This window comes from Staurois parvus, unplaced genomic scaffold (genome assembly GCF_062004578.1).
Source record: "Staurois parvus isolate SC_StPar_1 unplaced genomic scaffold, SC_StPar_1.0 ptg000089l, whole genome shotgun sequence".
Classification (NCBI taxonomy): Eukaryota; Metazoa; Chordata; class Amphibia; order Anura; family Ranidae; genus Staurois; species Staurois parvus.
Window position 1 is genome coordinate 4,625,452 of NW_028317885.1, and position 27,766 is coordinate 4,653,217.

Consider the following 27,766-nt stretch of genomic DNA (forward strand, 5'->3'; position numbering starts at 1 on the left):
AAGAGTTGGGTCTTCTCCTAAGCAAATTAAATGCAGCATTATTATTTTATAAATATGTTTCCAAGGTATAAAGAATATTCCCGAATTTCTTTTCAGTGTATCAGATCATTTTTCATGGATACTTTTCCAATGTATAAGGAACACATACAATAGTCAGATAAGACTGGAAGGATGACTTGTCTGCCATCAACACACTGTCCCTCTATAGCTCAACAGAGTTGCATCTTTTCCAAACCAAACATGTTACTTTGTAAATACAACGTCCAAAGATCACAAATATTTTTCGTGATATAAATAAAATAGTCACAGAAGACTGGAAGGCTGACTTGTCTGCCATCAAAAACTGTCCCTCTATAGCTCAGAGTTGCATCTTTTCCAAACATGTTGCTTTGTAAATACAACATCCAGAGATCACAAATATTTTAGTGATATAAATAAAATAGTCACAGAAGACTGGAAGGATGACTTGTCTGCCATCAACACACTGCCCCCCCCCCCCCCCTCCCCCTATAACTCAACAGAGCTGCATCTTTTCCAAACCAAAACATGTTACTTTGTGAATACATCCAGATATCACAAATATTTTTAGTGAAATACATAAAATAGTCACAGAAGACTGGAAGGTGACTTGTCTGCCATCAACAACTGTCCCTCTATAGCTCAGAGTTGCATCTTTTCCAAACCAAAACATGTTACTTTGTATATACAACATCCAGAGATCACAAATATTTTCAGTGGTCTCAACACCACAAAAATAGTAACAAATTCATCTTCGTGTTCTATACATAGAATCCTGATCTCTCCTAGAATGCGAGGCACAAATACATGTCACCATATGCACACATCTAGCTATTCCTACTCAGCAGGACAGAAGCAGATCACAGGCCATGCTGGGCTTTGTAGTTCCAGCACAGTCCTCCCCTCCCTTCCCCAAAAAAGGAGCCAGATCCAGCATATCAAGTGCCTGTAGCAGTCCAGCCCTCTACTTTGAGCTGGGTGAGGTGTGGTTTCAATAGGTGGTGCACTGCACTACACCAGATTTTCAGTCCAGGATTTCTCTTGCAAAGCCTTAATCCTCGCACAGCCTGCGACCTTTCCGCTGCGACCAGGCTTTGCACACAACACATCTAAACCTTGCTCGATCACACATCCAAGAAATAAAAAAAGAAAAAGTTTCTGCCTGTGTCTGGCTTGTCATCTTGCCTGGGAAGGCTGGAGCTCTCCGATCCGATCCCAGCATTGCACAGAGAGAATAGAGATCGCAGCCTCTCCTATTTGTTTCCATGCATAATTGATATTCACAAAGAAATCTAGCTGCCTGCTTTCCTGCATGCATGCATGGGTGGGTGTGGGGGGTGGTCATTTCTGGGGGGGTACACAGTGCTGCACAAAGTTCCAGCAATATAGACTAAATCCAAGTGCACGATCCGTCTCCGTTCATCCATAATAAACAACCCATGTAATTCCAATTTACTACCAATGCAATGGAAGGGAAGCTTCGCATGGGGTCAACACCAATGAACAGGTAGCCCCCCTGTCCCCAGATCACACAGAGCCATAGGGGGAAATGGCCACTTACTACAAAGGATAACTTACCTCTAGGAAACTAATTGTCGGGAAGGGGGATCGCTGGCAGCTACTTTCCCATTGCTGAGCACACAGTGCAAATCCTGCTGGTATCCATCTAAGTTTGCATGGTAGGCTTCCTTGCTTATAGTCCACCAAGGCAGGCTTCCCATCCAGGGGGAGGTAGGAGTTCCCAGGGACAATCCAGAGGAGGGTTATCGCAAGGCTCTGCACATCCCAGTTGTCCTATAGACCAGCACTGTCTTGAGGCCCTGCTCTAAGCTTTCTGATCTTCAAAGCTCCAGCTTGATCAAATGGCAGAGAGACAGTGGACTGCCCTAACCCCCCTGCCTACACCAGCACCTCCCCCTGCACACTCCCATCCCCCTCCCCCTCCTCCTCCTCCTCCTTCCCAACACGGAGCTCAGCTCCCTCTACAACTATTTGCAATCACTTCCATGCACACACAGCCAGGGGCATGGACGATCCTGGCTTGCAGAAAGTTTGCCCCTGGCTGCCCAGGCTCTCCCTGCTATCAGGGGTACCCAGGATGCAGGGTGGCATGGGCTCTGCTTGCGTGCTACACAGATTGCTTGCTGGATCCCCTATCTGGCAGGCTCTCCCTAGCTGTCAGGCTGCAGGGTGGCGATGCATGGTACACAGATTGCTTGCTGGATTCCCTGGTTGGCAGGCTCCCCCCAGCTGTCAGGGGTGCTCAGGCTGCAGGGTGGCACTGCATGGCACACAGATTTCTTGCTGGATCCCCTGTCTAGCAGGCTCTCCCCAGCTATCAGGGGTGATCAAACTGCAGGGTGGCACTGCATGGTACACAAATTTCTTGCTGGATCCCCTGTCTGGCAGGCTCCCCCCAGCTGTCAGGGGTGCTCAGGCTGCAGGGTGGCACTGCTTGGTACACAGATTTCTTGCTGGATCCCCTGTCTATCAGGCTCTCCCCAGCTATCAGGGGTGCTCAATATGCAGGGTGGCATTGCATGGTACACACATTTCTTTCTGGATCCCCTGTCTAGCAGGCTCCCACCAGCTGTCAGGGGTGCTCAGGCTGCAGGGTGTCACTGCTTGGTACACAGATTGTTTGCTGGATCCCCTGTCTGGCAGGCTCCCCCCAGCTGTCAGGGGTGCTCAGGCTGCAGGGTGGCACTGCATGGTACACAGATTTCTTGCTGGATCCCCTGTCTGGCAGGCTCCCCCCAGCTGTCAGGGGTGCTCAGGCTGCAGGGTGGCACTGCATGGTACACAGATTTCTTGCTGGATCCCCTGTCTGGCAGGCTCCCCCCAGCTGTCAGGGGTGCTCAGGCTGCAGGGTGGCACTGCATGGTACACAGATTTCTTGCTGGAACTCCTGTCTGGCAGGCTCCCCCCAGCTGTCAGGGGTGCTCAGGCTGCAGGGTGGCACTGCATGCTTGCTGGATCCTGCTTACCTCTTAAGGCAAAGCGATCCGCTTCTTCTTCTTTCTGCTGTTGCTTCCTTCATTGAATAGTAAAGTCATGAGAAGCCTTCCAGCAGCAGCAGCAGCAGCAGGGCAGGCCAGGAGAAAAACAAACTGAGACAAGGCAAATGGTGTAATTCGATCCATCTCTAGTCAATCCATCAAAAGATCAGTAGGCTGCTGCTTACCAAGCCAGGGAGCCACCCCCAGCTCTGGGATCCTGCAGCAGCACACATGCACATTGGGGTTGTCCTCCTCCTATGTCTTTTTTTTTTCTTCTTTCTTTCTGGATGTGTGTCTATTGCTAATGCTGGAAACTCTTGGTGACCCCAAGGTGGCCTCTCACCCCCCCCCCCTTCCCAGCTAGAACAGTGCCCAGCTGAATATTAAGACAGTCAGTCCTCTTCTGCTCATTATCCCCATCTTATTACAGACATCCTGAAGACAGATCATCTCTCTCTCTGCACCACAATCTCAGCAAAGTTCATTCCTAGTTTTCTTTGGCAGAAGAAACACGTTATACTTAGCAGCAGAAAAAGCAATCAGCGGAGGTGCTTCGTTCCCCCACCCCCCTCCCCCCACCGCCACCACCCCACCGTAAATTGAACGCACAGATTCTCATTTATTTTTTTGAACTGAGCTCGACCGGCTCAATGTAATTTGCTGCGCTAATAGGAGGGCTGATTTACTGACATCTGCGCATGCAAAGCGTTTTGCAACAAAATAAGATGCTAAGGGGCCGTTTGTCTGCCGCGCAATCTGTGGAAACAATTCAAAGCGAGAAACGGCGACGTTATTGGCTTGGGAAATAGTTTTTGCAGAAAAACAGCCGACGGTGACAAGGGATGCAATACAGGGATAAAAGGGCCATAGGTAAACATATAGCGATAGTACTGTAACTTATGTGCTGCGTACTACTAATTATTACAATATTATTATTAGATTGTTATTATTATTATTAAACAACAGTTTGCTCAGCGCTTTACAATATAATGGGAGACAATACATCAATGATACAGTTCAATACAAGAGGGTTAGGAGGGCCCTGCTCATGCATATTATTATTAATAATTTATTTAACCACTTGCCCTCCAGAGCATTTACTCCCCTTCCTGACCAGGTCATTTTTGGCGATATGGCACTGCATTACTTTAACTGACGATTGCGCAGTCATCCAATGCTGCTCCCAAATTAAATTTTACGTCCTTTTTTTTCCCCACAAATTGAGCTTTCTTTTGGTGGTGTTTGATTTCCTGTGCGTTTTTTATTTTTTGTGCTATAAACCAAAAAAACAACAATTTTGGGAAAAAAAACTATATTTTTGACTTTTTGCTATTAAACATGTCCAGTAAAAAAATAAAAAAAATCAGATTTCATCTTCAATTGAGGCCAAAATGTATTCTGCTACATGCTTTGGCTAAACAAAAAATCCCAATAAATGTAAATTAATTGGTTTACGTGAAAGTTATAGTGTTTATAAATGGCGGTATATATACTGGAATTTAAAAACATTTTTTTAACTAGCAATGGCAGCAATCAGCAACTTATATTTATAGTATAGACTGTGGGACTGCGGCGGGCAATCTTACACTCTGGGAGCTGACTTGGTGTCCCCAATGACACCAATACAGTACTCAGTACTAATAAAAAGCATTGACACTGTACTAATGGCACTGGGCAGGAAGAGGTTAACATCTGGGGCAATCAAAGGGTTAACTGTGTGCAGTTTTACAATGTGGGCTGTATGTGTTTCACTGTAAGCCCACTGCTTTGTATGGCTCTGCCAGGAATCACCTGCCAGGACACGGTGATTGAAAGCCAAGGCCGCAAACTGCAAAATTACATATATATATATACGTGATTTTGCGCACCTGTGCTGCCCTGTAGCAGTATTTCCTTCCCTTCCACCATGGGTAAAGAGAATTGCTAGTTTCCCCCACCATAGTCAGTGTTGATGGGGGAATGCCTCCCCCAGTGCTGTTGTATTCTGCCGACTGGGGGATGTGGGGCGCATTGAGCCTTCCTGGCAAACAGAACACAATGATTACTGCTAGCGGCTATAGCAGCTGGCAGTAATATAAACATATGCAAAAAATCCAACAGGTTAGTTGTACCAAAATCGATCAATGGATCGCCACGAGGGCCCCGGCGGCCATTTGCTAAACCTATGTATGGTCAGTATCTTTCCTGCCCCTGCTTGTATCGTGATTTTTTGGGAATAAATACCCCTTGCCATTAAGGTATCACACTATTTGGCCTCCTTTTGTTCTTTGGGCTCCGGTGGGAGCCTTTTACGTCTGCAGAGCGGCCTTTTTTTCATCTATGTGTGGCAACACTATCAAGTGGCGAGGGGCTTTGTGACCAGATCTGACCAGATCCATATGAGGACCCTAGGATTATCTGTTCTGAATGCGCATTTGGATTGTGTATCTGGTGAGTGCGCAATCTTTATACCTTTATCACCTCATCCACGAATCCAGTCATTGGAGTTCTTTGAAGACTCTCTTGGGTTTTGATCACGTTATGGACTATACTCATCATCTATAGTCACCTTTTTATTGCACTTTATCAGCACCTCAACATTGGTTTATATGAATGTGTATTTATTAAGTTAGCGCTGCACCTCCCCTTTTATGCATTTTGGGTACAACCAGCCTGTCAATACATGGATCGAATCTTGGCCGGTCCCTGCTGAGCTGGCCGAATTTGGATCCATTTATGTCTGTCTATATTCTGATACACTTTTGTCCTGATTTACCCTGACCACTGCAGTTTCCTAAGCTGCTGTAGTTAAATATGTCTGGAGGGGGCACCTAGACTTTTTGATTATTCAATTCAGCCAAAACCAAGGACCAAGCAACAATTTATTTATTCATTTATTAAAGCGGAGCTCCACCCAAAATTGGAAGTTCCTCTTTAAGGACTGCTCCCCATTAAGGATTGGCACCTTTGGGTGGTACCCGAATTTGACAGGTACCCGCTCCTACTTCCGGTGGAAGTGAAAGGTGTCCTCCCTCCCTCCCTGTAGTCTTTTGGGACACATGACAGGTCCCAGAAGACTACAGGACCATTCATGAAGCGCAGCGCTACTCGTGCATGCGCAGTGGGTTCCCGGCTGTGAAGCCGCAAGCTATCACAGCCGGGTGCCCACACCGAAGATGGCGGCCTCCTGGAATACAGGACAGCCGGTGAAACGGGCTGCTGGGGACACACCGCTGGACCGGGGAACAGGTAAGTGGCTGTTTTTTAAAAGTCAGCAGCTACAGTTTTTGTAGCTGCTGACTTTTATTTTTTGACAGCGTCAGTGGAACTCCGTTTTAAGCTCTGGAGCCACTGCTCATGCTGAGTGCAACTGTACTTTCCAAAGTGCACAGTCTATTTACCTTCAGTAAATCAACCTCAATGACTCATAACTGGTGATGCAAAAGGATTAGCATGACACCCTTTACAAAATGAAAAGTTGAAGGCAATCTCCATGTTTCTACCCAGAAAGGTATCCCTTTCTTCCAGTTTTATTAATGTAGTACATTAACAAGCAAATTTATGTAAAGCACTGAAAAGAGTAATGGCAATGTGCAAAGAGAAGTAACCCACAGCAAGCAGTCTAAAGTCAACTCTCAACTGAGACCGCTACAGTAGATAAAAAACTGATTGGAGACATGGGTTACTATACTAAACCCTGCAGATCACTGTTGCTGTTGGAACTGTCCTACTGAATAAACCAATATGCTGTGTAACTTTGCATAAATGTATCCATATACCCGTAGGTCTAGGTACTTGTCAGATTTGACCATGGACAGTAATGATCAAAAATGAAAGATAGTGCAGACCTCAAGGGAAGCTGTTATACATTGACCTCATAGGTTGTGCAACCTCTGTCCACTCACATCAATTGTCCCATGCCTTTGATATCTAGTAATTACAAGTAGATGAAAGTCAGCATCAAAAAGACTTGTCACGACACACTAAGTAAATATGGACAAGTATGACCCAAAACAATCTCCTCATATTTGACTGCTACATAAGTGTCTGACATCCTTATGTAATGAGACCTCTCCCAGCATCTATTTTGACATTTGGTATACGGGTTACCACCTGAGCCATAACATGTTCAAGATGTGCTCCTATTTTTTATTTATTTAATTTTTTTGCAGAATGGTTGAAATTTTCATTAATCACCATTATGAGCAATCAGGTAAAGAAATCTCAATTGAGACAAAGGCAGCAAAAACAAGAAAAAAGTGGACAAAGTTTTTAGTCCCTATCTATTATAGCAGTCTGCGGGGGAGATTTACTAAAACTGGAGCACTCAGAATCTGGGCAGCTGAGCATGGTAGTCAATTAGCTTCTAACTGTAACTTGTTCAATTAAGCTTTGACAATAAAACCTGCAAGCTGGTTGGTTTCTATGCACAGCTACACCAGATTTTGCGCCTTTCAGTTTTAGTAAATCTCCCCCGTGTTTACGTTAATGTTTCACTTTATTCCAGTAAAAGTTGAAAGTGAATGAGGCATCTGCCTAATGGTTGGTGATTCTAACCTGGGTGGTTGGAGTCTTACTTTGAATCTCTCTTTTCCTTTTCCCAGACAGGGACCACCTTTCCAAACATGTACTCGGCTTTCCTTGCACTGCTCCACTCGGCTGACAAGACTGGGGAGGTAAAGCACCTAACCCCATGTGACAGTGAATATAGGAAACGTAGGTATACTGTATGCTGAGGAATTGGACAATAAAGCAAACTTGTTGCTTTACCCTGTATAGGCAAACCATAGGTTTCCTTTAACAGTCAACCCAAGAGAAAGCTTAGAAAGCCCAGAAAATTGTTCTGGAAAACCCCAACAGGCTGGTTGTGCATAAATCGATCTATAGATCAATTTTTGTATAACCGGGGTGCCCATACATGGATCAAAATTCAGTTGGTTCCTGCTGAACAGGCCAAATTTCAATATATGGCAGGCTTTAAGCTGGCTGTAGACATCAGTTGTCGGTGAAATGTTGGGTCAGATGTGTGGCCATGGTCTAATCATCTACAGTTTATTTTTTTATTACAAGTATTTCACATTAGTCCCTGCCCCCAAGGAGCTTACAGTCTAAGGTCTCTATCTCAAATGCATACATACTAGGGGTAATTTAGACAGGAGCTAGTGAAACTATCATCATATCTTCGGAGTGTGGAAGGAAACTGGAATGCCCAGAGAAAGCTAACATGAACTAGGGAGGAAAATACAAACTCAATGCAGGTAGTGTCCTAGCTGGGATTTGCACCAAACTCCTTAGAGTTGCCAAGCAGGAGAGCAAACCACTAAGCCACTGTGCTGTCTGTGCTTTTCTGTACACATCCTGTGGAATACATGCAGGTTCAGGTCACCTAATCATTATAGTATTGCTTATAAAAGAGGGATTGAGGAGGCTGAGTATACACCTATGGTGCTGACCTAATCCTAACATAAAAAGCAGTCTTCTGCAGAAAAAACATGTTTGCCAGTCACTATGTCCCCTGAAAATGGTTGACGGTGGCAGGGGCGGACTGACCATTTGGAAACTCGGGCACTGCCCAATGCCCCGGGGTCAGTAGGGGGCCCCATGAGATAACCCTGGTACCTTTTTCATAGGCTTTTTTTGAGTTTGGGCAAGGACACAGGGGCCCCATGATCCCCTATTGCCCGGGGGCCCCGTGAGTTGTCAGTCCGCCCCTGGATGGTGGATATCTTCTATTAACTGTTGGTACATATAGACAAAAGAATCATTGTTGCATCAAGCCAAATTAAGCTCATGTCAATGGCTATCAGAGACAAAACATAACATTTTCCAAAAATAAACAGTTAGCATTTGTTTAGCAACCCAATGGGATGGTTGCATAGTTCCAGTGTTTTGTAAACAGAGGATAAGAATTAGCATAAGACACACTGGGCCAGTGTCTATGGAGATGGGGAGGGTCTGCATTTAGATGTGTCCTAAGGGTATGTCTAGAGCCTGACACTCCTAACACAATAAGCCTTTCCCTGTATGTGATAAACATTCCACACCCATCAACATTGGAAATTGAATGACAAACCAGGAGGAACATTAGTCAAGAATTTATTTACTATTTGTATACCATTTTGAATAGGGATCTTCAAAAAGACTGCTGAGATTTAAAAGCAATATAAAAACATGCAATTGTCCAGAATATAATGTATAAATATATCTCTCTGCATAGGAAGATATAGTAGATCATTAGCTTAAAATAAATCCCAGTATACTTAGTCTTGTTGTCTTGACCCTTTGTAGACATAGAAGGGGAGCACACATGACTTTCAGATGCATATTTATTAGCAAATCACTTCCTAATTAAATAAAATAATTAAATTAAATAAATTAAACTTAAAAAAGAAGACATTAAAAAAAACAAGTATGCTCAGCAGTATGAGTAGGTGAATGGATAGCAGGAGAGAAATTAGTTGGTGGAAAGCACCCGATGCTGGCCTATTTGAGAGTAAAAAAAACATTCCGAAAATGTCTGATTGGTTGGCAGAGAAATTGGGTGGTTGGAAAGTTTACATGTGTTCTATCTGTTATAAGCAATTGACATATCTTATTTATGCAGTATTACTATGAAACTTAAATTTAAAATGAACTTCAGAAAGCATGGTACGTGTAAAGCTGCCATTCACCACTTTTATTATATATTCTTCTTGGAATGAAACTGTAGGCAGTGCAGAGACAATGAATGTACTCTGAATGTATGAACCTGCACTGTAGTGAACTTTAGTCAAAACAAATTGATTGATCAATAAACGTAACCATGTGACAGTGCTAAATCTTTACAAGCAGCTAAGTGAGCCACAGAAGCACAGCAACTTGAATGAATGAACTGTAAAAGAACACTTAAAAAAGCAATATTTTACTTTATTCAAATAGGTAAACACTGGGGGAAAAGTTGTAATATTATACCTTTCAGGTATATTGTTGCAAATTTTTGTGCCTCTTAAAGGGCCAGTCCACCAAAAACGTTATTTTAGATTTTGGTGGATAACAGACAGGAAAATCATTTAATACTTTCTTATGTATCCTAAAAAGTTTCTATTAACATACCCAATCCAGCTTCTGGCTGGGCAAAAAATCACTACCAGGTCGATCCTTCTCTTGAATAAGAAGAGGTGAGGATTTGCTTGTGCTTTTGGTTGTCGGGCAAGTTGCAAATGAGCGATGAGTTTTGGGGTCTAGTATTTTTGAGGTCCTTGTTGGTGAGGACTTAAAGTTAAAATTAAAAAGCAATATACACTCATCTGCATTCATGGCTTGTCTGGAGGAGTGCCATCCAGCTGTTGCTAAACCTTTTGGCCAATACATCACACTGGTCCACATGGGATATCATTAGTACACGATTACCTGTTTTAGTCGTTTAAAAGTAATATATAAGGGGTTATTTATTAAAAAATTCATAAATCTAGTGCAGCTCTGCATAAAAACCAATCAGCTTCCAGGTTTTATTGTCAAAGCCTAATTGAACAAGCTGAAGTTAGAAACTGATTGGCTACACTGCACAGCTACACCAGATTCTACGTGCTCCAGTTTTAGTGAATCTCCTCCATAGTCTTTTCAATCAGTTTTGAATATACAGTATGTACTATATCATTTATATATCACATATACAGTATGTGCATGGTCAACCATATCTGCATCATATTACTTAACCAGGCTATGGGGTTGATTTACTAAAGGCAAATAGACTGTTTAGTTTGCAATGGGAATTTTACCTTTGCTTAGCGAATGTGGTAAAATTTCACTTTGCAAAGAATACCCAATCACATGCAAAGAACATTAGCAAAACAGTACTTTGGCTTACACGGGCTTCACTTCATTCACTAAACTAAGAGAAAATTCTGTTTTCAGTGAACAGCCTATTTGCCTGTAATCAATCAATCCTTCCTCTCCTGCTTTGAATTCCTTCCTACACAGTGGTTGTGCTTTACTGCTCTGTCAGTGATTGCAATGCTACAAATTATTCAATTAATTGTTAACAAGACAATTGCTGTATGGCAGATATCTTTTCTTGGTAGTTGCAGAGTAAATGCACTGGGCAACTAAAGCCAGCCATAAATGGATCGAATCTTAACCGGTTCAGCAGGGACCGACCGAGATTTGATCCATCTATGGCCACGCTGATTGTAGTGAAGTTGATCCATGGACTGATTTCAGTACAGCCAGCCTGGCAGATTTTTTTCAAGCAGTTGCTGCTGGTGGCTTTAGCCACCAGCACTGATCACTGTCTTGTGCTTGCAAGGAAGGCTCCTCACCGGCAGAATGCACCAGCACTGCGGAAGGGATTCTCCCAACAACATTGACTGTGTTGATGGGGAAATCGAGCACTCATTGTGAGCTTAAGAGCTGCTTTTAATGATCAATCTTCAGATCTCCTTTTACAATACATTAACTATATACTGATGAGCAAGCATTATAGAATGTGCAAGTCTTGTAGGGCATGGATGCTCCGAGCTCATGCAATGTAGAGCTCAGTTAATTTCCCCCACCCAGGGAAGCCCAGTTGCTGCGTACTGCTGCCCACAGACATTAATGACTGTGTGGAGCTATACACGGGAATATGCTGATACATACGTAAACACTCTAATAGAATATTCTTGAAATACGCCCGTATGCTATATTTACATCTGTGTCGGAGCATACCCAAGGACAGCCACAAATAGTCATTCATATCTATAGGTGGGTGTACGCAGAAGCTGGGCATGCAAGGTAGGTGTACGCAGAAGCTGGACACACAAGGTGGGTGAAATATGCCAGCATTTATGTTACATGGGCTCAGAACGCTTGTGTTCAAGAGCAAGCTGGTACACCTGCTTCCAGTGGCGCTCAAGGTGCCTAATCTGTGATTACCAAAACGGTGATTCACTGCACAGTGACGGTGAAGGCATCCAATATGCTCAATCCAAAAAGCAGTGTAGACATGCAATGGGATGGGACACTGCGCACTGCCAGCTCAACATGTGATATTGATTGGAACAGCCTCAGGCTCCTCCTGAGCCATGTTCTGATGCATTTTGCCCTGTCCCTGGGGATTAATAGTAGAGGTCTATGCCATGGGGGAGGTGTGAAACATGTCAGGGGGAGCATGAGGCTGAGACAGTTTCAATCAATATTACAGACTGAGCTGGCAGTGTGCCGTGTCCTTACCTGTTGTAATATACTTGAGGCTAGTCACCCAGTGAAGTGACTGGCCTCAGGTGATACACAGAGATGAAACAAATCCTCCTACATTGGTTGTACCTGTTTATTTGCAGTCTTCTCTTCTCTACATCTGTTCAAAGTGCTGAATTTATAATGCTTGCCTGATACTTCAGAAAAAGGGGGCCAAGAGCTGAAATTACACACTGCAGAACTCAGTGGGGAAAGCTCTGAGAGCTGATTGGAGGGAAGAGAAACACCTCCCTTCACACTGCTCACAGGAACAGCTGAGGGTGTCATTCTGCTGGAGGTCCCTCCCCTGTCACCTTTTTTCTCTTGGTGTCAGGAAAACCTGTTAGGAGGGATTCATGCTGATAGCAAAGGAACAAAGCAGCAGAAATTACACTTAGTGCTCTGGAAAGAGATAAGTACACACTATAGAGGAACATGCGTTGTTTCATGTCTGAGATTTACAACCACTTTAGCAACAGTGAGGTACATATGTGTTGTTGCACTGCGATGCTATTCACCTAAAAAATGCATGGTGTCCTATGTCCTGCACATTTTTTTGTGTGTTGCACTATTAAAGAAAAATGCAGCCTGCTCTTATTTCAGGTGGTGCTTAATGAACTGCAATGCAAAGCACCTCAATACTTGAGAACGTATTGAGTCACTCAATGTTCTTGTATGAATAGGCCCTTAAATACTACACTTATGACTTAAAATTTGTGCTTATTCAATATATATTCCTATAATGTAGAGGAGAATGTGAGATGATTTTAAGTTGAAAGTACTACAATTTAGGTAAGTGACCCCCTGCACGATGAGACTATTGTCAGTGTGAGATATATGCTTTGTACAGAACAATAAGAGATTTCATTTTTATATTTATATTATTAGTTACTTTTTGCATAACTTGAGTTTAGCATGGGCTTAGGCCAGTGGTCTCCAAACCGTGGCTCTGGGGCTGGAGTGCAGCCCTTTGCTTGCCTTTATCCAGCCCTTGAGGAATTATTCCTGCTACTGACACCAACAATGAAGCATAATTCCTGCCACTGACAACAAAAATGGGGCACTATTCCCCTCATGGACACCAACTATTTCTCCCCCTAATACCAAAGATCAGGCATTATTTGCTCCCATTGGGCACAGTCCGGCCCCCTTAAAGTCTGAAGGTCCGTAAATGTTCTTTTTCTTTAGAAAGTTTGATGACCTCTGGAATAGACATCAATGGAGGAGACTACACGGGGTCCTGACGGGACCATTTTGCTATTTCACTTTTCACTGATATGTATGTCACCATTGGATCCTGATTGGATCAGATCACTTTGGATTTGTTATTCAATATTTCATATGTGCATGTTTTTGCATTTTATTTTCATATTTATTGTTATGTGATATTTAGATTAGCGCTACACTTATTATTTCATATTTTGCACATATACCTATTAGGTATAGGTTTGGGTGTTAGCAGCTTACTTTAAGGTCATTTTTTATTTAATAGAAGCGGAGGAGGATTTAATATCGATCAATGGAGGAGAGATACTTAGTAGAAAGCTCAGACATGTACAGAAATGTAGGTGCTTTAAGCATCTTAATCCAATAAAATGGTTGGGGCCTTGCTGGGACATGAGAACGCCATTCGAGGTGGTCAAAAATGGCTTGTTTGTTCTCATGTACATTGATAACTTTAGATAGCCTTCACATGCTCACAATTTTAATGACAGGAATAAGCCTACCTTGAGTAAAATCCTGGTGCAAAAACATGACAAGGTACCTTTGTATGTCTTCTCTTCTCTTTCCACACCCATCATTTGCACAACACAACAGGCACCTTACTGTGCTCATCTCACATCACAAAAAAGTGTCAGCAAATATCACACCATCCTGACAGCTTTTCTTGGAGTCCTATAACATCTCTTCTTGCCAGCTGTTTCCCTCATCTTACCTATTGTTGCTCAAAATATGCATTTATTGCCAATAGAACCTATAGATATTACACTGTCATTGCCTGGCCTGGCCATAATTAGGAAGACTGGCAAACAACGGGGGTAACCTGCAATTGTTTTTATGTCGATCATCGACTTTGAAGAATTTAATTTCACATGTATAAAAATAATTAACTTTTTATATGATGAAAACACAAAGCAACTTTTCTTTACAGATTTTTTCTTTTCTATTGTAAATAACAGATGGATTCTCCTGCATCAAGAAGTACTTTACCACCAGGAAACCCATAGAGCTAACATCAGTAATCAGAGTAATATAATGTACAAGCCTGAGAACTCTAAGTGCCGGTCTCTCTGGGTTCTTTCTCACTGCAATTGGAACATTACAGCAAGCAGTAATGTTTGGCAGCCTCAGAGGGTCACATAATATTCTAGCTTTTCTGTGTGCATGTGTTTGTCCTTAATCTGCAGTTTCCTTTATCAAAAAAATCCTTCTGTATTGTCCCTGTATGTGGATCACTCCTTTGTCCATGGCTATGTGGCTTCTGGACGTGGCAGCTGGGCTGTAAACTGATAACAGGTAAAAAACAAAGCTGAAATGGAGGGAAGAGTAAAGAGAAAAGGCTAGAGTAGTGTGGGGGAGGATGGATCTAAGAATCTAATTGTCTAAAGGGCATAAGAGCACTGAAAGTGAGGAGGGGAATGTGTATATGTAGAAACTTGTAGAGCTTAGGAAGACTGGCTGCAGATGATATAGCCAGCAGTCATATTTTTCCTTGCTAGTAAAGAGTTTTGTTTACTTAGCTGACACGCCAATGTCTTTTGATGCTGCGAAACAATTCGCAAAAGAAAAAAGGAATGAAAAAACATCAGTTGTATTTTGCATGTATCCCAAGCCCAATGAAGAGTTTTGCTGAGCACCATCGGAATCTAAACTGGTCACAAGAGATATTGTAGATACAATCACAGTCCTTTCTGCCTAAGAAATGCTTACTGTTTGTCATTTAACCAGATATGATTGGCCCCATAGTGAAATAATTTTTTTGATGCTCTGTTTTGCCAACCTCCGCAGTAAAGGCAATGCCACTATAAATTCATGTGTCGTTTTCAAACATAAAGCATCACATACAGTAATTACAAATTCAGTTAAGAAAGTCTTTGAACATCGATGATCTCCGCAACATACATTGTTGTGGGTAATACATATTTTGCAACTTTGAAGTGTTTTATGTGTTTCAAAACTCAAGGTGTAGCTAAACATTTTGTTTTCTTAGTTTTAAATGAGGTAGGGAATAGTTAAAACCTGTCAGTTTATTTTTGCAGGAAATCTCTGAAAGAGGGAAATTCTCATCTAAAGCTAGCCATAATGGCATAGCTTTCTCTGGTTAAGCCCGCAAATTGGTTATTCAGGCTTTGAACATCCTTCTCCAAGATGTTGAAAAGACCCTCTGGAATGTAGGGAAAGTGAATTCCATAATCCACTTGAATGTGGGCATCAAGAAACAGCTGCAAGTGGTAATGATTGTCTTGTCAACTGCAAACTCTACCTTTTCTTGGGGGCAGGAAAGCAACAACTTGTCATGGTACCAGCAAGGACTGACCAGTCTGCCTACCCACATTCATCCAAGAAGACCGGTGATGTAGGTAAACTGACATATTTACAGACTTTAAAAGCCTAATTGGACTTTAAATCTGAATTTGAAGCCCCAGCCGTGGGGTTCCTAGATGTTTTGTCCTGCACAAAGTTAGTTCCTTTGCCACTATCAGGTAAACTAGCTCTTGTTCACTTTTTCTAACTCAGAAATCTTCTGAGATGTTTTGGAGGCCTATGACATGAATGCAGCCCATGGATGCAGCCTATGACATGGAGGCATCAACAGCAAGGCTCCTACTTTCCATTCATCACACATCTGCATCAGAGGCTGGTCATCAGCTCTGAGGAAAGGGATTCGTCCCCGAAACGCGTCAGCCATTTGACCGCACTGACAGTGAGAACACCTTGCCTGCCGTTGTGGCCATTGTAATTTTTCTATGCTTTTTAGATACATGCTTCGTCTTTGAGTATGTTTTTATTATTCTTTCACTCCTTACAATAAACCTTGGATAATGCACTAGGTGTGTGCGCCACCTGTTTTATCTCTATCCAAAACAGTATGTTGTTTCTCTGGTAACCATAGCAGTGCCAGGCTCACCTCCACCCCTGGAACTTTAGCGAAAGTGACCGAAAGACGACTGGGCATATAAGACGACCCCCAACATTTCCACTCAAAATATAGAGTTTGTTATATACTCGCTGTATAAGACTACCCCCTCTTTCTTTTTGCTGGTGCCATGATAGGGTTGATAGGGGTTTGACTGCTGGACATTTTCTATGCTGTATTGTACTGTACAATGGTGCAGTACTGTGGTTGGCTGTATATAAAGCCTGATTGGATTGGTCCCTGCTCCCTGTCTGCCCTCCCTGTCTCCATGTCACTACCATGTCCCTGCATCTCCCTGTAATTGGCACTAGTGCGCAGGTCCGCATGTGCGAGCTCTGAGTAGACAAGGGGCAGGCCGGAGTGCCGCTGCTTCCCGCCGAGCAGAACGGGCCGGTCACGCCGAAAAGGCTGGCACCCCTGTATCGCTGCTGATGCTCGCCGCAGCCACGCTGATGACCTGCCGCGGCTGGTATGTAGAATGAGGCGGGCATCGGGAGGCCACTATGGGCACCGGGCGAGTATCGGAAGGCCACTATGGCAGCTATGTCTATCCCAACTGAAGTGCACCCGGCGTATAAGACGACCCCCCCACTTGGAGGCATGTTTTTCAGGGCAAAAAAAGTCGTCTTATACTCCGGCAAATACGGTATATATATATATATATATATTGCATAACACAAGTCATATTGTAATTGAATGTTATAAAAAAAATACCTTTCCTTTTCAACCTGCAGCACTGTAATTTTCTGCAAAATGCATTGCAATATGGCTATCTGGAGGTGTTCTGTACGCAAATGGTATACAATATCCCCCCCCCCCCAGATATGTAATTTCTTGCTTGTGTGATGGGCTTACTGATTTTCACAGAAGTCTGCACTAAGATACTAGTCACATTTTTGGCATCTACTGCAACAAAAATGTCATTTTTGGTTCGATAATTCCAAAGGAAATCACGTCTAAAAGGATGCAGACCCTGCCGCTTTCCTCAGAGCCCAGCAGGTGCAGCAACTGATAGATAATTATGAAATCACTCCCATACAGATTCATTCTTTACATAGACAAAGAAAAAATATTTCTTCAGAATAACAAAAGGTAGGAATGTGCAACAAAGTTCATTAAAATCCTTGCATTAAAATTCCTCATTAAATTTCCCCAGAGGGGAATATTTTTTTCCCAACAGAAGTGGAGCCACTCTTTAAATATAGCCAAATGGAGCCATAACAATAGATATCTGTCATGGGAAGCATGTTTTCTGATATTGCATTGAGATGAAGTGATATTGTCAGTGATATCTCAGTTTTTGAAAGATTTTCGAAATTAAAATCATATTACATTTAGTAATGTCTCTCAAGGACTCAGAAAGATCTGGTGAGATCTGCATGCTTAATGAGGACCTGAAATGCTTTTTATTTTGCAAAATGCTGCTGTCATGGAATAGCTGGTAGCCTCAGGTGTTTGTTCATTATCCTGCTGGATGATGCACCCCAGTTATTAATTTCCACCTGCTCTCCTGGTCCCCTTCCTGCATCCTTAAAGTGGTTGTAAACCCTCACATATACCCAGTAGAGTACCTAGCCTCAGATGATACATGGAGATTAAAAAAGCTCTTTTACATACGTTGTAGCTGTTTATCTGCAGTCTTCTCTTCTCTACATTTGTTCAAAGTGCAGAATTTACAAAGCTTGACTGAGCTTTCAAAAACCAGGGGGCAGGGATCTGATGTTACACTCTGCAGAGCTCAGTGTGGAGAACTCTGAAAAATGGTTGGAGGGAAGGGACACCCCCTTTCACATAACACACAAGAACAGAGCTGAGGCTGTCAATCATAAACTGTGTGCTGGAGGTTCTCAATTCTCAATTCTCAGTCACAATTTTTCTCTTGGTGTCTGGAAAACTTGTCAGAAGCGATTTGGGCAGATAGCAGGGGAATGAACCAGCAGACAGAAATGACACTTAGTGCTCTTAATTGATACAAGTACACACTATAGAGGGATATGCTTTGTTCATATTTCATGCCTGAGATTTAAACCACTTTAAGTTCTGTATTGGTCCATTATTGTGATGGGCATCTTTACTGGCCGATAGTGCTTATTGCTCTATTGACCAATAGATTTAGGGTTACTTTACAAATCTGGTGCACAGGAACCTAGGGGGTGGCACTGCAATGGACCACAAAGGCCTGAAGGGGGTCTAAGCAAACTAGACTCCACCAACAACCAAAATGCATTTTTTCAGTGAACTGACCTTTTGACTTAACAGATAAGTTAATTTCAAAACAAAGCACACTTTCCCTTATCGCTCTCTTCCCCAACTTCATTTGCCAACCTACCCTCTCCACAGATGCAAATGTACCTCCGTCCGATGGTTGTGGTTTCTCTGTTTGTTTACATCAACATCTGCAAGTCTTCACTGTCCTGGCTGGGGTTGTGTCCCAAAACTTTATAAGCTCGGAGATGCTCCAAAAGAAGTCTATCGGGCTGTAATCAGGGCTGCCGTTAGAAACCATGGGGCCCCATACAGCCAACCTGACAGCCCCCCTTCCCCCAAAAAAACCCACAGTTTACTATACGGCAGTTATGAATGAACACAGCGAGTGATCGGTACTGATCGCTCATTGTGTTCATTCAGGAAAGGAAGGGGCTGGTAAATGTGACATATTTACTGGAACCTTCTTCCACTCTCCATCCAGAAGGATCCTATTGTCCTAGTACCTGCAGCTGCCGGGGGGAAGGAAAGGAGGGAAGCCAGCAGCACTGTGGGAGTGGGGGGCCTGGGGAGGAGGGGGAAACATATGGTGCACAAGGAGGGTGATGAGGGGCAGCTACTGGAACTGATCCCCTGTATGACTCTTTCTGCTTGAGCTGAAAACCAATGGGAGGGAGAGAAGTCAGCTTTCAGCTGCTGCAGAAAGAGCCATACAGGGGATCAGTTCCAGTAATCTCCTCTCTGCTGTTCTGATCACCCTCCCTGCCCACATCCGATTCACCCAGCTGACTGGGCCCCCCTGTTGGCCTGGGACCCCTACAAGAGAATTGGTGGTATGCCCTTATCCATGGCCCTGGCTGTAATGCACAAGTTCGGCCAGGACAGTGAAAATGTGCAATGCTGAATGTAGACAAACAGAGGTATTGTAGCCATCAGACCAAGGTAAGTATGCATCTGTGGAGGGGGAGTTGGCTAAGGTCAGGGGAAAAAGGCAAAACGATAAGTGCACTTATCCTTTAATTTTTCTTTAAATTGTATTTTACTTTTTTATTAATAGAATATATTTTTGTTCCTAATCTACAGCAAGCTCTAAAAACATGATTTAATTACTCTGCAGTGTACACTGTGTCATGTATCCAAGCATCTTGCTGGTTCCGTATCTATTTTGTGTGTACATAATGTTCCTATCATCACCACATAATGGGAAATGCTGACAATGTTTTAACAAATAGTAAGAATAATAATAACAATACTGTATTAGCAACATAGCTAAAGGCTCCTTAATGGCGTAGGAACTAACGTAATGATTCAACAAATCTGTGCGAAGTGTAGCAAAGTGAAATAATTAATTAGATTCCAGTTTACTTAAAAGATATTTGTGGCCAGTACCCAAATTTACCTTCAAGCCTCTATCTTCCCCTCTAGAGCAGGATTATTATTTCTTTTACCTTTTTTCTTTTATTGCTCCCTCTGACTATATCACTTTAAAATTCTTGCAGGGACAGCAGCTGAGAATCTCCTGTAATTTTCCTGAGAGTTGAACAGCAGCACATCACATCATTTTCTGTTCTGCACTTGCACACTCTAATACAGACAGAGTAGAGAAGGGGAGGGGGGCCCTCTCAGGTAGGCTGTATGGGGCCCCAAGATTTCTAATGCCGGCAGTCTACAGTGCCTGTGTAAACCTGAGTACAGTATTGGGCAGCACAGTGGCTAAATGGTCAGCACTTCCACCTGGCAGCACTCGGGTCATTGGCTCAAATCCCAACCATGGCACCACCTATCTGGAGTTTGCATGTTCTCCCTGTGCCTACGTGAGTTTTTTCCCGGGTAATCCAGTTTCTTCCTACACTCCAAAGACATGCTGGTAAGTTAACTGGATTCTGTCTAAATTGGCCCTAGTAGGTACTGTATGAATGGGAGTTAGGGACCTTAGATTATACGTTTGGGACTGACGTGAATGTACAATATGTACACTGCTCAGCATAAATAGAGTACACCCTAAGAGATTTGTCAGAAAACCTTTACTTTTCTTTCAGAATCAACATTTTCTATGGGACACTATACTACAAAATACTCCCACAAATGCAGGCCATTGATTGCAAACAAGATTTGTTCATTTGCACACACAAAAAAATATTTTTCCTAACAAATTTATTCAAGACCATGCTGCAAAACCCCCAAAGACCCCAATGAAAGTCTTTGGAGCAAAGCTAAACTTTAGAGAACAAAATCCTAAGTAACAAGAATTCAACTATAGGTGAGTCTAATTATTCATTAAACAGGTGTCCAGCAGGCAGCTGATTATAAAAGGGTGTTACTTAAAGAAAACTCCTTCCCATTTCATGCTGTCAGCAATGGCACCACATGGAAGAGAAATGTCACCTGGGCCTGAGAATGAAAATAATTTTTTTACACAAGAAAGGTGAAGGCTCAAAGATGATCAGCAAAGCTTTACTTGTCAGTCAGAATACTGTAGCAAAAGTGATACAAAAATTGAACAAATATGGAACTGCAACCATCTCACAGAGACATCCAGGCTGTCCATGGAAGTTAACACCCTGACAGGAGCGTCTACTGTTGAGAAGAGTTAAAGAAAATTGCCATGCAAGTTCACTTCAGTTAGCTAAAGAAGTAGAAAGCCAAGCTGGGGTGACTTTTTCCTTTGACACAATACGACGTACACTGCAGAGGAATGGCATGCATGGTATCGTCCACGAAGGAAGCCTCTCCTAAAGCCCATGCACAAAAAAGAATTAGCCAGGGCCCATGCTAAAAAAGAAGAAGACTACTGGGACTCTGTACTCTGGAGTGATGAGACCAAGATAAATGTTTTTGGAACTGATGGCTTCAAAACTGTATGGTGTCGCAAAGGTGAAGAATACAAAGAAAAATGCATAGTGTCTACAGTAAAACATGGTGGTGGCAGTGTCCTTCTGTGGGGCTGCATGAGTGCTGCTGGTGTTGGGGAGCTGCTTTTCATTGATGGTATCATGACCTCACAGATGTACTGATCTATATTGTAAGAGAAGATGCTACCATCACTCTGTACCCTTGGTCGTCATGCACTTTTCCAACATGACGATGATCCAAAACACACATCTAAGGCCACTGTTGCATTTCTGAAGAACAGTGTGAAAGTGATTCAGTGGCCAAGTATGTCTCCTGATCTGAACCCAATCAAACACATAAAGTATGGGGAATTCTGAAGTTGAGTATCACTCTCCATCCAGCATCCAGGCTCTAAAGGAGGTTGTTCTTGAAGAATGGAAAAAGATAGAAGTTGCACTATGTTGCCAACTTGTTCACTCCATGCCTAGAAGACTTGGTGCTGTCCTTACAAATCATGAATGTCATACAAAATACTAGATGTAATAGTTTTTGTTGTGGGGGTGTATTCATTTTTACATCAACTAATTTGAGTAAAACTGAAGATTTTGTAATCTAAGATATATTTTTAATCTTATTTTCTTGTAATGAGCTAAACAAATGTTCTATAAAACTCAGTTTTGTCAAAATTTTGGAAATTGTTTGTGTGTCCATTGCGATATTGATTAAAATCTTACTTTTCAAAAGGGGTGTACTCATTTATGCTCAGCACTATATATGTGCATATATATATAAATATATATATATGAAAAGCGCTGCATAAATTGATGGCGCTATACAAGTACCTGTAATAAATAAATAGCATATGTGCGTATGTAAGCTGATGCTTACAGGGGTGTAGTACAAAATAATGTTTACCTTTATTTTCGGATAGTCTCGATAATCTGTTATTTTTGTGTGCATTTTGTTTTATGCAATGTGTAGTGAATCAGCAGGCTGCCCAAATGTTAGGAAGTAGTTAAGATTGCCATCTCTAAGGTATCCAGGGCTCAGCCTCCTTTGGTAGCCCATATATACTATAGAAGGTAACCTTACAGGGTCTTGGGTCTTTGTCTCCACATGGGAACCAACTGGAAAGTTGCTGCTTGATGTGATTCCAACTTAGGGGCTCTCTCCCTTGAAAGGGTGTCCAGTCGGGTACTGAAGAGAATTAAAGACTTTTTGAGCTGAATGGACTTTACTTTGACCTCAGGTATGAGAGATTGGGCAATCTGAATATTAAAGGAAGTAAAACTGAGGAAGAGATGTCTGTAAAGAGACTGTATGCTGTGTCTACTTAATGCTTCACAGTCAAAGTTTAAAATTAACTCCAAGGTGCCTGGTCTGACGTTATCACAGAAGGGGAAGTATGTAATGGTGTATCAAAACAACAGGACTTGTAAAAAAAGAGATGAAGAAGAGAGGGGAGGTGGCCGCCACAAAAGGGTTAATTGTGCAGAGGAGTGGGCAGGAGATGTGGCTGGGTTGCCATTGCCATGAGTAACCAGAGGAATGGTGTGGAATGTTATAGCAGCCAGCCAGCGGCAACTTTGTGCCTGGACATGGGTGTCAGGCACCGCCCGGTGGAATCTCTAGTGATCCACAGAACGGGATTCCCCAGGACGCAGAGTCTAAGTCCCAGTCTGCCTTTTCACCAGAGCCCCTGATGGTGGGGATGGACTTGGTGCAAGACTGAAACCAGGTCGCGATCCCTGAGTGCACCCAACTGTGGTAGAGGGGTCCCGCCGAGGGTAAATGCCGGGGGGTGAGCCTGCTGTGAAGAGGCTGACAAGTCCAGGTCCTGAACGGAATGGATGGATGACAGTCAGGGATGAGCGTAGTCAGACTAGCCGGGTCGGTAACAGTGGAGGCAGGTAGGTACTAAACAGTAGACAGAGAGCAGCCGAGTCACAAGCCAAGGTTCAGCAACGGGAGGTCCAATAGTAATATAACAACAGGCAGGAGAGCAGTCAGGGACAAGCCGGAGGTCAGAGCAGGAGAAGGTCAACACAAATCAGGACAAGCAGGATCGGCAACAGGAACACACTTCAGAACACGGGTACAGGACCTAGACCTTGCGGCAACCTAGTCACCGCCTGGCCAGTTTAAATAGTGTACCCTGCACCGTCATTGGTGCAATTGCCGCCGCAGCCGTCGCCCAGGTCCTAGTGCCTGCACATTAGTGCACCTAGGCAATCTGCGTATGTGCAGACCTGTGCGCCGCTGCGAGACCTGCAGTCCCTGACAATGGGGGACAGTAGCCCTGGAAATGAGGGGGTTGATGAGCTTGACTCCTTCTCTAACAAGCAGCCATTCATGTTTATAGGTGGCCATATGCAGCACTTGGACTTCCGGAGAGGAGGAAATCCACCAGTATTTGCAATGCATGGGCAAGAGACCCTAAATGTTATTTCTCACTACAAATGCTTCATTTTTGTACAGGTTCCATCTTACGCATTGATCAAAACCAATGATGTAAATAAATTAATGTCGACAAATATAAATACTTGATGCCGGTTTAGCAAAGACACGCAACCATTGTATGCATCATAGATGAAAGACTAGCAGTCGTGTATATACTCAATGTAAATATCACATAGCTTTCTGGAATAATCCCAGAACCATTGCATGACGGTCATTTTTCCATACAGCTAAATGTTGTTAGCTTGAGCTTGATATGGATCATACAATACTGTGAGATGCATACATAAAATATACATCTACATACAAAAGTATAAACAGGATATAAGTCCAAATATACAATGCTCACGATATTATAGGTCAGCGAGAGAACTTGTTGCTAAGTTTAACCTGTCTTTTTTTTTTCTATACCCAAATTATAGTTTTCATTCTCCTAATTAGATCTTCAGGATCCTGTTTGTAGCACTGTAATTGTATGCAGACTCCACGCATTTCGTCAGCATAGTACACTTACTGCAACCAGATTTAGATTTTCCATATATAATCACATACACAAAGCAGGCAATGCATAATTAAATAAAACAGAGAAAACATATTTAAAGCAGACAATGACTTTTTTTTTCTTGTGTAAAAGTATACTTCAGTCATACATGAACATTTTGTATTTAATCTCTTCCAGGAAACAGGCTTCCTGCTGAGCGTCTCTAGTAGATTTTGGTTTTTATTTGTTCCTTTTTTATTGAGTGTATTAAGTACTGTAGATAAAAACAAAAAAAATGAAAAGGAGCATCTTATAGACATTAACCTCCCTGACGGTATTCCCGAGTGTAGCTCGGGGTAACATTTCAGTACCAAAAGCGGTAACCCCGAGCTACACTCGGGCATACCCTGTGGCACTGCTCCGGCAAGTTGTCTTCACTTACCTTACCCTGCGCTCCCACGATGTGTCCCCTGCAGCGTCCCCGGCCATCTCCTCCGGCCGATGCCGGCATCCGGCTTCTGTGTCCTGTCCCTGTGACGTCGGGACGTACGGGCGCCGCCGCCGGCGGGAAATTTAAAAATTTTAAAAAATGTCATTTTTTTTTTTTTACATTTTACACAGTAAAACATTGCTGTTTCAACCTATTTCACATACATATTGTCCCTAGTGCTTTGTCCTGCGCCCTGCCTGCATTTTGTCTATTCTTTCTGCCTGGAAACTGAGAAATGTCCATGGCGTCCAAAAAGTGTCCCTTTAGGTCAAAAGCGGGTTTAGATCAGCTAGAGAACAGCGATAGTAAATCAGAACCACTTTCAGAATTGAGTGATAATGATTCGTGGGGGAAATTCGTCATCAGAAACTGAAAACGATTTTGCGACTGAGCTCAGCAATGTGCGAACTTGGCGCTCTATTTCACATTTCAGTGTTTTTGGTTTGATTATATTATTGAATTAAATTTTTTATTATTTTTATATTATTTTTATGATTATTTATTAAATTATAATTTATGATTTTGTGTTTCAAATTTTATCATACCCGGGATGTTTACTAGACTCTTGTTCGGACAGATTTCAGTGAGTTTTTCCTAAAAATTACAGCCTACAATAAAAAAAATACATATTTCCATGCAAAAAAATGGTACCGCTTTCAGCACCAAAAATCTGAAATAATCATACCGCCAGGGAGGTTAATGGCACAAGTCATTTGAATCCTATGTCTGTACCTTTTTGTGCCCCACAAGCTAATCCTAAGGACCCGTTCACACTTTTGTGCTCATTACTGAATGCACAATAACATGCATGTTTTTGTGCACGCTGTGTGTTTTTTTTTTTTTATACTATAATTTGCTAGTATGCACTGCACTGCATACTAGCACATTATGACAAACTTACCTTTTGTATTTCAATGGTTTTTATTAATTTTAAACAGTATAAAACAGAGGCAACAAAACACGCCCACGCAGGGGCTATCAATTGCACCGATAAAAAAGGCATAATAGAGCAGACAACGCTCTAATTCCAATAAGGCAAAACGTATGCCCACGCAGGGGCTATCAATGGCACATAGGTTACAATAACATCAGTGAAACTCTGACTATCGCAACTAAAGACAGCTGTCCACTGGACAAACTTACCTTTTAAACAGAACCCTCCAGCGCCAAGCTGTCACCGCGACCGGCACTTCTATTGTCACCCGGTTTCGCACTTTCTGGCCATTTGAATGGCTGGACCGCAATGACGCTGCTCCCACGCATGTGCACAGGAGTCACAATTGTGGCACTGCGCTCTCTGGTTTCATGGCATACTCAGTGTGCCTTGAATGCAGAGTGCACTACGCATGCGCAGTGATGTCATAGGCTAGAGCTGATGTGAATATCTCCTAAACATGTACCATTTAGGAGATATTCACTTTGGCTCTAGTCTATGACATCACTGCGCAGTTCACAGTACCTACAGGCAAAGCCTTACTGCAAGCTTACCTGTAGGTGTCAGTTATAAGTGGTAGTTTACTACCACTTTAAGGTTACTTTCACTTTGATCCATAGCAAAAATGCTGCAAAAAATGCATATGAGTTTTTGTCGCATTTGCAGTGCATTATTTACAGGACATGTGACTCAAAAAATGCACGAAAAACGCAACGCATTTTGATGCGTTTTGACATATTTTCCATTGATTTCAATGGGGAGGTGCATTTTGATGTGTTTTTTTACAGCACCATACCTGCCCTAAAAATGCAGCAAGCAGGATTTTAAAAAACGCACTGGATCCACAATGGATCAGTTTGAAGTGTTCCATAGGAATACATAGTCACACATTTTTTTTCCACTTTTTTTATGCAAAAGTGGAAGAAAAACAGATTAGTGTGAAAGCAGCCTAAGGCATGCTTTATGAATGAGCTGGAAGAGCACCTTAAAGCAGCATTAAACCCAAAACCATACTACAGATTACCAATGTGGTGGCTGCTTTAGTTTTCTTTTTTTAGGATTTTTACCCTCTGCTTTCACCTGGTGATCTGGCCAGTAACACACCTCCTGTATTAGAGTGCTTCCATTCTGGAGGAAGGAGCATAGCTGGCACCTTTGGAATGCAGCATTGCCACTCTAGTGGGGAGAGGATTGTTGGATATACTATTAGATTTAGATACACTAACAAATTGAAGCCACACTTCAGCTAACACTATTTAAGCAGTTACAGCAACAGTTTGTTTTCCATTTTGGAATAAAGGTTTTACATAAATGAATAAAAGCTGATCATCTGTCAGGTTTGTCTCAACCCTCTAACTGCTTCATCTGCATGACAGCTTGTTCTTTTGGAAAAACAAACAGTCTCACTGGCAGGATAACCAGGTTAAAAAATAAAAAAATAAAATGGTAAGCTGCAATATAATAAATGTTTGCTTTTGTGTTCATTTTCACTGTAAGTGGAACTTTAATCCATAAAATTATGTGCAGTCTCTGACTCCACCCCCCACCTTTGTAATAATAACAGCTGTGTTTTTTGGCGGGGTTTAATTTTTTTGTGTTTTTTATTTTTATTTTTTTTACAAAAGTGGGGGTGGGGGGCAGAGCTGCACACATCATCAGGGTCCGCACTGCTTGAACTGAGAAGGGGCAGTCGGCTGAATAAGACCAAGATGGCAGCACAGGAAGAAGGCTCAACACTCAAATAGCAGATTGCTGCAGGACTACGCTGGATCCGCTGGGCAAGTGAGTGTGTTTTTTTTAAGAGAACTCAGCACAATAGGTAAGGTACGAAAAGGAGGGGGGGTCATGTGATGACCATGTAGGTAGGTGCCAAACATGACTGTATCACCCACATGCTCTGCACCAGGGCCCGTCTAAAAGAGGACTGACTAAGGCCTACACATACAACCACTCACAGTCCCTAGCCAATGCAGAACATGTGTGCGTACATGGTGGGTCCTGGACAAACTACTCACAACACTCCTGGTCACCAATATCAACA

At 42.6% G+C, this 27,766-nt stretch overlaps 1 protein-coding gene and 1 long non-coding RNA gene across 6 annotated transcripts in view; one reads left to right on the plus strand and one right to left on the minus strand.

Moving 5' to 3' along the window:
* SEMA6D (semaphorin 6D) overlaps positions 1 to 3,150 on the minus strand; it is a 103,767-nt gene extending 100,617 nt beyond the window's left edge. For 4 of the 5 annotated variants that reach the window (XM_089670335.1, XM_089670333.1, XM_089670334.1 and 1 more), the window contains exon 1: positions 1,597 to 1,886. The gene's annotated coding sequence lies outside the window, so the exon portion shown is untranslated. Of the gene's footprint in view, positions 1 to 1,596; positions 1,887 to 3,005 lie in introns of those variants that run through there. The other variant, XM_089670332.1, reaches the window with a different exon arrangement.
* Positions 3,151 to 14,215: 11,065 nt separating this feature from the next.
* LOC149468356 (uncharacterized) lies at positions 14,216 to 16,239 on the plus strand. The gene is made up of 2 exons (XR_016311755.1): positions 14,216 to 14,705; positions 15,449 to 16,239. It is a non-coding gene; the product is annotated as an uncharacterized LOC149468356 (long non-coding RNA).
* Positions 16,240 to 27,766: the final 11,527 nt, after the last annotated feature.